Source organism: Camellia sinensis, unplaced genomic scaffold (assembly GCF_055761805.1).
Source record: "Camellia sinensis isolate YWXY unplaced genomic scaffold, ASM5576180v1 Unanchor47, whole genome shotgun sequence".
NCBI classification, from domain to species: domain Eukaryota; kingdom Viridiplantae; phylum Streptophyta; class Magnoliopsida; order Ericales; family Theaceae; genus Camellia; species Camellia sinensis.
The window spans coordinates 465,967-478,731 of NW_028129345.1; the positions used below are offsets into that span (position 1 = coordinate 465,967).

At 32.8% G+C, this 12,765-nt stretch overlaps 1 long non-coding RNA gene across 2 annotated transcripts; it reads left to right on the forward strand.

Annotated features, from left to right (window-relative positions):
* The first annotated feature begins 1,550 nt into the window (after positions 1-1,550).
* On the forward strand, positions 1,551-6,710 carry LOC145817605 (uncharacterized). 2 transcript variants are annotated; one of them, XR_014359405.1, is made up of 4 exons: positions 1,551-1,610; positions 1,810-1,888; positions 4,623-4,785; positions 4,878-6,710. It is a non-coding gene; the product is annotated as an uncharacterized LOC145817605 (long non-coding RNA). The 2 variants fall into 2 exon arrangements; XR_014359406.1 differs by having other exon boundaries at positions 1,557-1,597.
* Positions 6,711-12,765: the final 6,055 nt, after the last annotated feature.

A 12,765-nucleotide genomic window follows, 5' to 3' on the forward strand; every position in this document is an offset into this window, starting at 1 on the left:
ATCAAGATTCTAACCTCAAAACTCGGATCTAACGGTTCAAGCCACAAAGATCAAGCTTGGAAGACTACTCTCACTCAAGAACTCTTCTTCCTCCTCTCTAGAGCTTCTCTCTCTAAAACAAAGATTTGAGACAAGAAATGATTTGTTTCAAGGTCTGTCGGCTGCCTTAACAAACAGCTCGGACACGTGGCATTACCGGGTTGGTTCAGCTCCAAAAAGGTGATTGATGGACAAGACAAGCCTCTGACAAAGCTTATGCAGCAAGCTCGGGTAAGACACATCGGCAACAAGATGACATCGGCTCAAAACAAGGATCCAACAACGGGATGGAAAAACATCGGTTAGGGAGGACGACGCTTGACTAAGCTGTGCCACACCTTGGCCGGGGTGCGCCACATCTCGGCCTAGGCCATACCTGCCTGCGGACAAGGTTCAAGTGCAAAACATCTCGGCAATGAATGCCCGAGGTGAAGATGGGGTTGAACAAGATCTCAAGATGGTTCTAAGTACAAAGGGTCAAAGGCGGACTAAGCTCAGGATGATCTCGGCTACACACACACACTAAGCAAGGAACAAAATCATGCAAGCAACTTAAGCAAATCAAGCCAAGATAAAACCTTTAAATTAACATAAGCGGCAAGACCATGCAAGAATGTACGCAAATATGGCAAGAGCAAGGTGAGGGTTGTCACACTTCATTTGTGAGACGTCATACTAGATTTTCCAGAACTCCTGGGATCAGATGGATTGTAAGATTATAACTCAGAGTAATTATGAATTGTTCAAAATATCATAGCACATTGTCTAATTTCAAAGCATGATATGGGATTATAATTTTTTATTCCAGGTTGCATTCTTCAGGCAATTCTTTGGTTCGGTGTCAAAGGTGGAATATATAACTATGCGCAATGGGTTTATCAACGTAAGTGGGCTTCTTCATTTCCCCAGGATTTTCAAGTTGAATCTCAAATGATTGACATGTTCGATTTAAATTGAACAATATAATAAATCCACTATCAAATTCAAGTACAACACATCAATCATTTGATACTTAACATGAACACCCCTAGAAGCAACTCCAAACAGGGCCTAAAGTCCTTTTTAAAATGTTAATTATATGCATGACCAATTCTGGTATGTCCCAACAGATTAAGTCTGATAAATATATGTATGTAGGCACATTTTGCTCCAAATACCAAATTTAATTTCCACAAATATATTAAGAGATCCATGGAAGATGACTTCAAGGTGGTGGTGGGAATAAGGTAACTTCATCATTTCTTCTTTCAATATTGTCAACTATATTCCTCACTGGCTTTGGGAATATCATTTAATGAATCTACCAAGACACTTATATGCTAATGATTTTTTTTTTTTTTTAAATTTGGGTTGATTTTGCAGTTTCCCACTGTGGGTTTTTGCTGTCATCTTACTGCTGTTGAATGTTTACAGTAAGCAAACATCTCTGTTTCTGTTTGATGATATCAGACTAAATTCACTTTTAGTCTTTCATGATTATATAAAATCATAATTTTTATCTTCTAAAACTTGTGTAGGCTGGTACACGCTTGCCTGGATCTCATTAGTGCCACTCATTGTAAGTAAGACATGTAAGTAATTTGGAAGCTCCTTACTGGAAACACTTCATCGCTTGAATTGTTCAAATTACTTCTCTCTGCAAAATTGTTGAATATGCTGTTCATTTCATGGCTGCTACATGTGCTTTGAATATCAATCAGACATGTTCTATTTAGGAAAGAAAAAATTCTAGATCTAATATTTTTTTAACTCTCGTTTCTGTTATTACAGGTCAAGCCCAAACCTAACTCAGCTAGCATATAAGGACTTCTGAGAGACTTAATGTTGACAGTTATTTCATTGATTTAAGGTTAGACAACGACCTCAATGCCTTCATTTCAAACTAATCGATGCGTGTTTTCTCACTATCTATAACTGAGTTGTAGGATTTTAAATTAGTTTTAGCATGATTGGATTGATTGATTGTGATTAAATTAGTTTTGTGAGCAAGCATTGTTAGGATAGACGTTCTCACTTAGAAGCGTGCTTATGAGATAAGCCATGGGGCACTAATGTTAGTTTTCAAGTCCAAGTTTGATGAAAACTTTCAAAGTTCATGGCTGCTCTAAGATTTCAAGATAAAACTATGCTCCTTAGTGTTTTTTACCTAACATTTTTAAGAGAAAATTTTCAAATCCAAGCAGTTTAAAACTTATATTTCAAATCTATGTTCTATTTTACGAAGTCGTGTTTTCAAAATGCGACTGTAACTTCGAAATCTTGTTTGAAAACATAACTTGGGGGGTTTTGGGGATTGACTTGTTCAAAGTGTTTAGTTTCAGCACTGTGTCGAATGGGAAATGTGGCAATGCTTGGCTTGAACCAGAGGTCGTTGCTGCATAAATGTATGTGTTTTTGGCACCTGAGTAGTCTTGATTTATCACTGGGAAATCTGATGCTTTTTTCCATTCATTCAATGACTTCACTGAACATTCTTGGCATTCACCATTTGCATCCAAGTTTATTGACACCTGCATTAATGTAGACAAATCTAGCTTATACTCTAATCAACTTAAACCCTCTTTAATTTCTTGGCAATAGATGCAAAGGCCCAAAAATTAGATGACCTTTTGTGATAAATCTTGGGAAAATTCTAAATGTACTGAATTTGATCATGCAACCTAACACAATTCTCTCACTGAATCGAATCGGATTCTGTGCATGTAGAAGAATGATAAATTTTGTGGGCACATGATTTTGTGTCCTTAAATCCCTTGATTCTTCTGTCTCAATCCACTTTCAACTATTAAATCAGGTGTTTGAGATTTATGTATATTGAAATTATATAATTCAATACCTCACAATCTTAACCACATATGGTGACATTCAATGACAAAATTTGATTTTGAAATGAAACCCACTAAAATAACATACTAGCCTTATAGTTTGTAAAATAAGTTTTGCAAATTTCATCTGTATGTATCAGTTTATGTACTCATAGAAAAATATCTAGAAATGTTTCAAAACATGGAATGTGTAATCCGTACCAAATCAAGTTTATATTATATTCTACTTATTCATAAATCTCTCTTCATCTACTTATATTCTACTTAGTTTAAAATATTTTTTTATGTTTCAATAAGTTTTATGGGTGATATAATTACCAAAATACCCTTAATAATATTCGCATTAATGGTGAATGTTTCATGATATGAATATTCACACTGTTAAATATCAATGTTCACATCAAATCTTTAAAAAAATATATATGAATGTTTACATTATCAAGTTGCTAAAAATTCAAAAAAAATTTGTAAAGATAAAATTGTCTATAATATACCTTAAATATGATAATTAAGATTTGTTTAATCAAATATCCAAATGATAGGACTTATTGCAATATAAGAATATGTTATGAATTAATTGAGATACAAGTATTTGAAAAAGGGTTTTCTAATAAATCCTCCTATTTATTTTTGAGGCAACAATTTTTCTCCCAAAAGTATAGTAATCGTTTGTCCATTTTTAACCTATTCGAGAGCTAATAACCATGCAGATTTCTAGTCAAAGTGATGCATTTAAACTCTTACTTATGCAAATTTTTAAAAGGGGAAAGAGACAAGTGGCCTATTATGCATTTAAACTCTTACTTATGCATTTACTCTTACTTATGTAACTTGGAGTTGTTTTTTTAATGTCATGAGGAAAGAGACAAGTGGCCTATTATGAAATATGTTAGCTGTTTCAGATCCTTCCAATTTAGATTAATTTTTAAATTTTATTTTTTATTTTTTTAATGTTCATTGTTTTGTTAATTAGCTAGAAGGTTTAAGAAATGAATGTGGATGCTATTATTTGAAAGCTAATATCCATGCAGATTATCTTTAGAGTGAGTGACCTAATTCTGGGAAGTTGTATTAACAATTGTACTAGAAAGCAACACCAAACTGCCTTTTTCTTTTTTTTTTCGCTTGATTTGGATGCTGTTTATGGTAGTCTGTTTGTTTGTTTCATTTTGTTCTCTTCTTGGCTTTATATTCTCAATTCTGGATCAAAATAATTCAAACATCACAATCTACTAACTTTATTCATCTACAATGGTAGCGTAGACAGTAGACTGTCATTGGGTCTAACATGAGTAGTTTGATTGAGGTATTGCCAAGAGGAGTTGAGTAGAGTTGTGCATTGTATGAAACTTCGCATACCCTAAGCGTCTAAAATCTTATTAACAAATGCCCCTACACTCCTAAACAAAATCCCACGAATGCACAACTTCCTCATTATGTTTTGAAAATCTAAATGAAAAATGGACAAAATAAGACACCTCAAGCTAGCCTGATTGTAATTGCATGCTCTTGGTGCATACTGCCCATATTTTCGTTACAAATAAAAGAGCATCACATGCCTTGGGTGTCACATTAGAAACTTTACAGATGTTATTCCAACTCATCGCAAGGGATAACCACATTGGGGGGAAACAAAATAAAAAAAATAAACTAATTTATGACGAAAGTAATATGATCAAAAGCAATATTACATTAGGCCATGGTGGCTTCTCAATGTATTGCATCAATGATCTATCTTCTGGAAAAATTATTGAACAGGTTGAATCTAAGATCATTAGCAGCCCCTTCATTTATTGATGAGATCACACAGCGTGTGACACAAGACGTTGAGTCTAGGTTCACTACGATGATCAAGAACCTAACGGCACGTGTTTTGTTCTTAGAGTCACAGGGTATGGCTGGGAGTATGAGCTTGAGAGAGGTGCAATACTTACAAATTGACGAATTTTACGTTTTATCAATTTGCATATATACATATGGAAATTATTAACACATTATACTAACATATTGTAGGTGTCAGATGCATCTAGTGGGCAGCAAGCTTCAAAAGAAAATGAATAGGTATGCCACTCTACTATATTTCTGCATGTATTTATGATATTTGCTGTGTATGAAGTTCTTGAAGGATATCACTATATTTCCCCATGCATGTATTTGTGATATTTGCTGTGTATGAAGAGAATGTATGCAGCACAAATACTCAATTTTTCATGCCCTACGCGAAAGAACAGGTACATTATGTCATTTATTAATTATATGGCTTCAAATGATTAAGAACCTAGCTATCCACCAACTTGATATTGAATGAAACACATGAATTTCTAGAACATTATAAAACCAATATAGAAAAAGTAGAAGCATCAGTTTTTATTGAACTACCAATTAGATTACCCAAATATAACACCTCTACTGCAATGAAGAGCGCAGAACTATATATATAAACATGTGCTGGAATAAACAAAGTTACAGGTCCCATGTTCACTCAATAAACACCTCTACTGCAATGAAGAGCGCAGAACTATATATATAAACATGTGCTGGAACTATATATATAAACATGTGCTTTTGGTATTCCTTGTGCAATGTTTAACTGAATTCTCTCTAATCATGATGAGGCTGGTTCTGTTTCTGGGGCTGGGGCTGGGACAATCACAGTACAAAGGAATGTCGGAACTATATATATAAACATGTGCTGGAACTATATATATAAACTGTGATTTTCTCTCTAAACTGTGAACTATATATATAAACTGTGAACTATATATATAAACATGTGCTGGAACTATATATATAAACTGTGATTTTTATATACATATTATGCGTATATACTGTGATTTTCTCTCTAATCATGTGCTGGAACTATATATATAAACATGTCCTATCTTTGATTTTCTTTTATGGACTGCACTGCCCTTCAATCAATACTGTACAATCACAGTACAAAGGAATGTCGCAGGTTTTCCTTTGACAACAGAAATAATCAGAATAGCTTATAGATATGCCATTAACTCTGTCTGGCAACATGTTTAAATCCACATGCATCAGCAGAAATACATTGAATTCGATAGTGGATTTTGAATTTTTAATTTGGATATCAAAATTGTTTTGAGGATTTGAAATTCAAGAGTAGTGAACAAATGGTGCCAGTATTCCAGTCCTTCCATCTGATGTTTCTTAATAATTTAATTAACTGTATGACTTATCAAATGGTGGGCCTTATATTATATTTGGTGCTGGTATGATGAGATTAGGATGTTATTGTAATCACTAGGCATCTTCCAATAGCTGCCTTTTGTAGACCCTAGTGCTTCCCGGCTGCTTTCTCTAGACCTTGATAAGTGGAGTTTTGGGCTCCTTTTTGATGTCTTGCCTAGAAAAATTACTAGGATTCTTCCCCTATAAAAACCATGTACTTTACCCCTAAGGTTTTTTTTTTTTTGCATTTCAACATTTCGAAAGTGATTTTTTACGTTACGGGCATTTTATGTACTACTTCAAATATATATGTACCTGATGGAAGAATTTTGTGCACGGGTAATTTTAACTAATTTGATTATTCGGATTGCATCTTTGCAGGTGGTTGCAGGTATGACTGGTAAAAAACAAGGGTAGTATGGATATTAGAAGTAAGCAATGATTTGTCTTATCCTGCCTCCATTCCCCTTCCCCTCTTACTCTGATTAGAGATTGGAATAAGATTTTTTTATCATATGAGAACAAAGAATTATTGTTGCTACTGGTTATTCACCTTTATTTTTGCTTGTGGATTTTAATGCTGTTAAAACATGTGGTTTCTCATGCTATCAATCGGAATTGGATGAGCTCCATAAGAAGCTTAGTTCTGCATGTTTGGTTGTCTTTACTTGATTGCATTTTTATGTCTTCTCACAATGATGTTCCCAGTCCTTGAAAGGCCTCGTGTTAGATCTTAAACCTTTAGTTCATCATTTGGGCTTTAAAATGCTTGTGCTTCATTGACACGCCTTTTATAAGTTCTATTAGTAGTATTGTATACTGGAAGTGTTTTGACAGATATTACCCCAACTGGAATATGATGAAAAAAAGTTTCACATATTAAAAGTAATTGTTTAATTGTGACATTTTTTGTTTTTATTTTGTTCAAGCTTTAATATTTGAAGAAAATAGTAAGAATATCTAGAGGTTAGCTGTGGGTTTGATTTGTCTAATTTGTTTGATAAACAGCTGGATAGGTAAAAGGGCTTTAATGTTTCACAATTTGTTTATTTATTTATTAATTTTTATTTTTATTTTTAATTTTTTGCGACGGTAACAAGATGGTCGCCAAAGATCATGTTAGTATTTTTCTTTGTTTTTTGCGACGGCAAAATAGGGGTCGCCATAAGTAGTTTAGGTGGTCGCAAATAATTTGCGACCGTTGTTTTGCCATCGCAAAAAGTATTTGCCACCCCCATATTCGCGACCCCCATTTGCCGCCGTCGCATGGGCCGTCGCAAAAAGTCTTTTGCGACTGTTTTTTATTATTTGCGACGGTTTATGGCGGTCGCAAAAAGTATTTTTTTTAGTAGTGTATATATATATATACCGAAACAAACAGACCATCAATATAGAATAAAGTCAATGGTAAACAAAGTATATAATTTTAATTTACCAAAAAAATAATATAATTTAATGATATTAATATTTGGAGTATTTATTTATAAATCCCTTTTCACTTATGTTTCGCTTAATTCAAATTATTTTTTATATTTTAATAAGTCTTATGAATGATATAGCTATCAAAATATCTCTAATAATAATATGGTGAAGTGCATTAATGTTCATATTGACCATGTAAATATTCACATCAATGTTTCATGATGTGAACATTCACACTGTCAAATTTATTTAATACAAATATTCACATCATCAAATTGTTAAGGTTTCAAAAAATATTTATAAAAGTAAAATTGTCTATAAAATATTTTAAATATAAAAATTAAGATTTAATAGATCAAATATTTAAAATAATATAATTTATTAAAATATAAGAGTATCTTATTGACTCATTGGAATACACTTAAAAAAATATTTTAATAAACTTTTTTTAATATTTATTGTTTCTTTGACCGGTCAAAACGTAATTATATAAGGAGAAATTATTTGATAGTTGTAAAGAAAAGCTCCACACTATATATGTTGCTATCTTATTGGTGTTGTTTGGTGTAGGTGTTAAAACAGATTATAGATTATAATTTAACAGATTATAGATTATGACTTTAATCAGAAGCTGTTAATCTGTTTGGTATAGCTGTTAGATTATAGATTTAAGTTGCTGAGTAGTGTTTGTTAAATAAGCTGTGAAGTAGCTTTTTCAATTAACTTTTATTTTTTATTATTCACTATTTGTTTACATTTCTCATAAAAAATAATAATAATATTTTATAGTCCATTTGTGTCTTTTTCTATTTTTAAAAAAATAAAAAATAAAAAAAATCTAAGAGTATAACCGTGAATTAATATGTTCACAACAGAAGTTGATAATCAGAAGCAAGGGGTGAACAGCTTCTCAGAATCAGCTTTTTTGACTTAAAATAAGTTATTAGAATCAGAAGCTGTTTAAAATAAATTTAACCAAACAGTCCAAAATAACTTTTTAAAAGCCAAAAGCCATAAGTTGGCTCAAAAAAGCCCTACCAAACACCCCCATTGTCTGGTGTGGAAAATTTAAGTTAGAGGGGTTTTACATCACTTATTTAAAGTTATTTATTTAGATAAGTGTAATTATTTGTATCATATTACTTATTTATTTATTTATATATTTTTTTTATAAAAAGTACAATAACATATATACTTAGATCATTTTAAATACTTGTTAAACTAATAAAATATAACACCATATGTAACCCAAAAGTACCATATAATTTTTCCTATATAAACCATTGTCCAAAATTTTTAGTTTGTCCATTTTGTTTATTTTTTCTATGGCTTATTTTAAAAAATAGATTAAAAATCACTTTTTAATTTTTAACCTATTTTTATTTCTCACAAAAAATAAAAAATAAAAAAATAATTTTTAATCATCAATTCAAAACACTCCTACATATAAAAAATGTGGTACTACTTGTGAGAGTTTATTTTTATATAGTTTATAAGTCATTGCACTGTTCTGCTTGGGTACGTGACAGTGTTGAAAATGTGGTTGCTTGCATGTGATCATGTGCCGGTTTTGGGGAATCTAAATAATAAAGCATCAGTGAAAAGTCACTTTAACCTTTGCCCAAAAAGAGAATGAATAGTGATGTAGTCAAGATCAGAGCAAGTCTTGTTTGTTTGTCTACGATGCATGTGACAATGTGCCTGTTTGTCCACCTACCTACCTTCCTTCTTCTTTTTTTTCTCTCTCTCTCTCTCTTATTTTTGTTGGGGGTATATGTCAAGAAATGTGAAAAAATAAGGTAGCATTTGGTAGAATTTTATAAATATAATTTAAGAGTATGAGTTATATTTTGAGTTTGTGTGTTGTGAAATTATGATTTGAGTGTAAAAAATTTATTTGGTAAAGAGTTTTGAAAATAATTTTGAAAAGAATTTTAATTTGAGTGGAAATTGTTGATGTGACATTTAAAATTTGATACAAAAATTTACAATTCATACAACTCAAAATTATTTTAAAGCACATAAAATTTTTTAAAAATTTCAGAAAATATTTTTTTCGATTATATATCAATTGAAAAAAAAAATTGTAAAAAAAAAAAATCACTATTCCGGTCAACCAGCTGAACGTCCCGTTTTGAAAAAAAAAATTAAAACACGTGCTCGGTTTTGACAGAACAGACAAAACGCTTTGTAGAGCTGTAGAAAATTAATTTCACAGCTCCATCCAAACACCATACTCAAACTACCACGTTGAATCACATTTTGAAATCACAACAAAACACAACACAAATTTTTGAGATTTGATTTGTGATTATATTTTAATTTTAAAATATGAATATTAATTTTAACCAAATAATTAAAAATAAATTGACATAATGATTTAATGTGAAAAATTATAATTGAAGCACTTCTAATTATGATAAAAAAAATTATGGACAAAAGTCACAAAACAATACACTAAAATAAAAAGGAATTACACAAGTGGTACTTAATTACCTAATGAATCCACGCCCGAATTGAACCGACGCAAATGTGCCTCTTTCATTACCGTTTTCACTTCGAAATTGTCTCACCCAACGTTAAATTCACAACGTTGATGTCGAATCTACGATAATTAGCTACTCCAGAATCTACCAAAACTTTAAGCTCAAATTTTTCGGAATCCACCAAAGAGCGCCTCTCTCTTTTGTGGACGAAATAATAAGAACAACCCTTGATGTTTGACAATCTGTAGTTTGTTGATCAATCGATCACTTTCTATACACCAAGGAAACTCATATAAAACAGTCTCCATTAGAAAACACTTTGTCTTTTCTTTTTCTTTAAGATTTTGGACGGCTTCAAACTTAAAAATAGCAAACGACGCACTTTATAGGAAATAGAGCCGCGACGACCGCTCGAGCGCACACTTCACCCACTACGGGAAATGTTCGTTTTAACGGCGTTTATATAATGGCGTTTTCTTAAACGTCATCTTTTTTAATATTTAACGGCGTTTTATAAACGTCGCCTTTTGTGCTAATCAAAACGGCACCGTTTAGTTGATAGAAAACGCCTCCGAAATGTGTTATAATCTCTCACACCCTTTCCCTCCCTCTTGAGACTCTCATTCTTTACTCTTCAATCTCAGAAAGAAGATGCCTCGAATCTCTCGCTCACTCTCTCGCTTCAGCTCGGTGATCCCTTAAATCTCAGAGTGATTTCAGAATAGGAATCGATTGGAATCAGCTCGGTGATTTAATTTGTTTACCTATTCCATTTACATAGAAATCACTGAGAGGTAAACCTATCTACATCAAGCTTCAGAATCGATTTCATTTACCGAGAGGTAAACCTATCTGCATCAAGTCGATCTGCATCAAGCTCAGTGATTTTGATTTCGATTTCATTTTTTTTTCTCTCTCACTCATTTTCACTCTTCTCTGTCACCAGACTCATCTCTCTCTCTCTCTCTCTCTCTCTCTCTCTCTCTCTCTCTCTCTCTCTCCTCTGTCGATCTCATCCATACTTACCGTCGCTGCTATCTGCTCATTATCACCTCAGATCGATAGCTACAGTGGTAGAAGAGGATGACGGTGGTGGTGCTCATTGAAGAAAAGAACAAGAGACGAGATCTGAAGGATTTCGAACTAATTAAAGCCAGATCTAAAGGTTTCAAAGAACACCTGATCCAAATATGGGGGTTTCGAATCAGATATGTTGGTAAGCTCCTTCAAATCCTTCCGTTTTCAGTAAAAACCTCTTTTCATCAACTTCTGTATATGTTTGTGTATGTGTGTGTGAGAAAGTGATGAAGAAGAGGCTGTAGTGTTCTTGATTTTCCCTCTTTGTTTCTTGAATTCTATAAATCTCACCAACAACAATGGTCAAGTTTTATGTTTCTGTTCTCTCTCTCTCTCTCTCTCTCTCTCTCTATGTATATATATATATATATATGTATATCCACATATCCAAGATTTGTATATTTATATATTTGTTGTTTCAGCTGCTGAACAAAAAAATGCTTGAAGAGAGAAAGAATAAGAGAGAGAGAGAGAGAGAGAGAGAGAGAGAGAGTTGTGTTTTTGTTTTTACTTTTGTTTTTCATGCCTTCTGTTTCTTTTAAGAGGTTAAATGTGGTGTTCATTTCTGTTTCTTGTGTGGTATGAGACCAGAGGCAAGTGGTATCATTGGAGATCTCTGGTATCATTTTTTAATGATTTGGTTTGTTTTGGTGTACTTTGGAGATCTGTCGTATCATTTTTTTAATGATTTGGTTGTTTCTATTTCAGCTTCGACTTTCTCTTCTCAAGACTACACAGGGGCATCCTATGGTGAGAGTCCTGTCTTTTGAGAGCATTTTTATACTTATGCAGTCTTTGTTTGTTGGTTGCTGAGAAAATGTAGATGTAAAGAAACTAGGATTGAATTTAAATTATTGCTCTGCTTTGTTAGAAGGAAATATAGGAAACAAAATTTATTAAAATATGATGTTAGGTTTCTCACGATTTTGGCTCCCAAATAGCCAAGAATCTAGCAGCCAACAAGTTTTGGCTGATTTGAAATTATTTTATTATTATTTTTTAAATCATGGAGTTTTTTTGCTTGTTGAAACAAAAAGAACATGAATTGTAGGAGTTAAGAGTTGAAATTTAATTTATTATTTTCCTAGGAATTTCCAGTAATCGCATGGAGGGTCAGGTTTTGAGAGTTTAAGTTTGTCAGATTAGTTAGTAAGGGGTGGAACATGCAGTATGATTTTTTTTATGCTTGCTCATTATTGGGATGTTTTACACTGCTTTAATCACAGTTGCAACAGGTACTCAAATTGTAGAAGAGGAGGAGTTGTAGAAGATCGCTAATCTTCCTTTAGGCACTCTTGGATGACATTTTCTCGGCGAAACCATCTCCTTCATATCCTGTGCTTACTCAGACCACCCTGAGACCTTTATGGACCGACGTCGTCACATGTATGTCTATGTTTGATAGAGTTTATCTGAGTTCTTTATTTTTTATTTTAAGAATCTATTTAAGATTGTTTAGACTTTTACTAATAGTCAAGAGTATAGATGAGGCTTCTACCATATTGTTGCCGCAGACCCCTGACAAGATGAGGGAGTTGGTCCAGCTCACGTTTTACAAGCCGCCCAAGATCCTGCCTTCATGCGTCCTCACCGATTTCATTCGAGTAAGGTCTTCAAAACTTTATGCTCCTCATACTCAGACTCATACTGCCTAATTCACTTGTTGGAAACTAGGATTGTATGATTTTGTTGCCTTGTCGAGTCTATAATTAGTGTTAGGT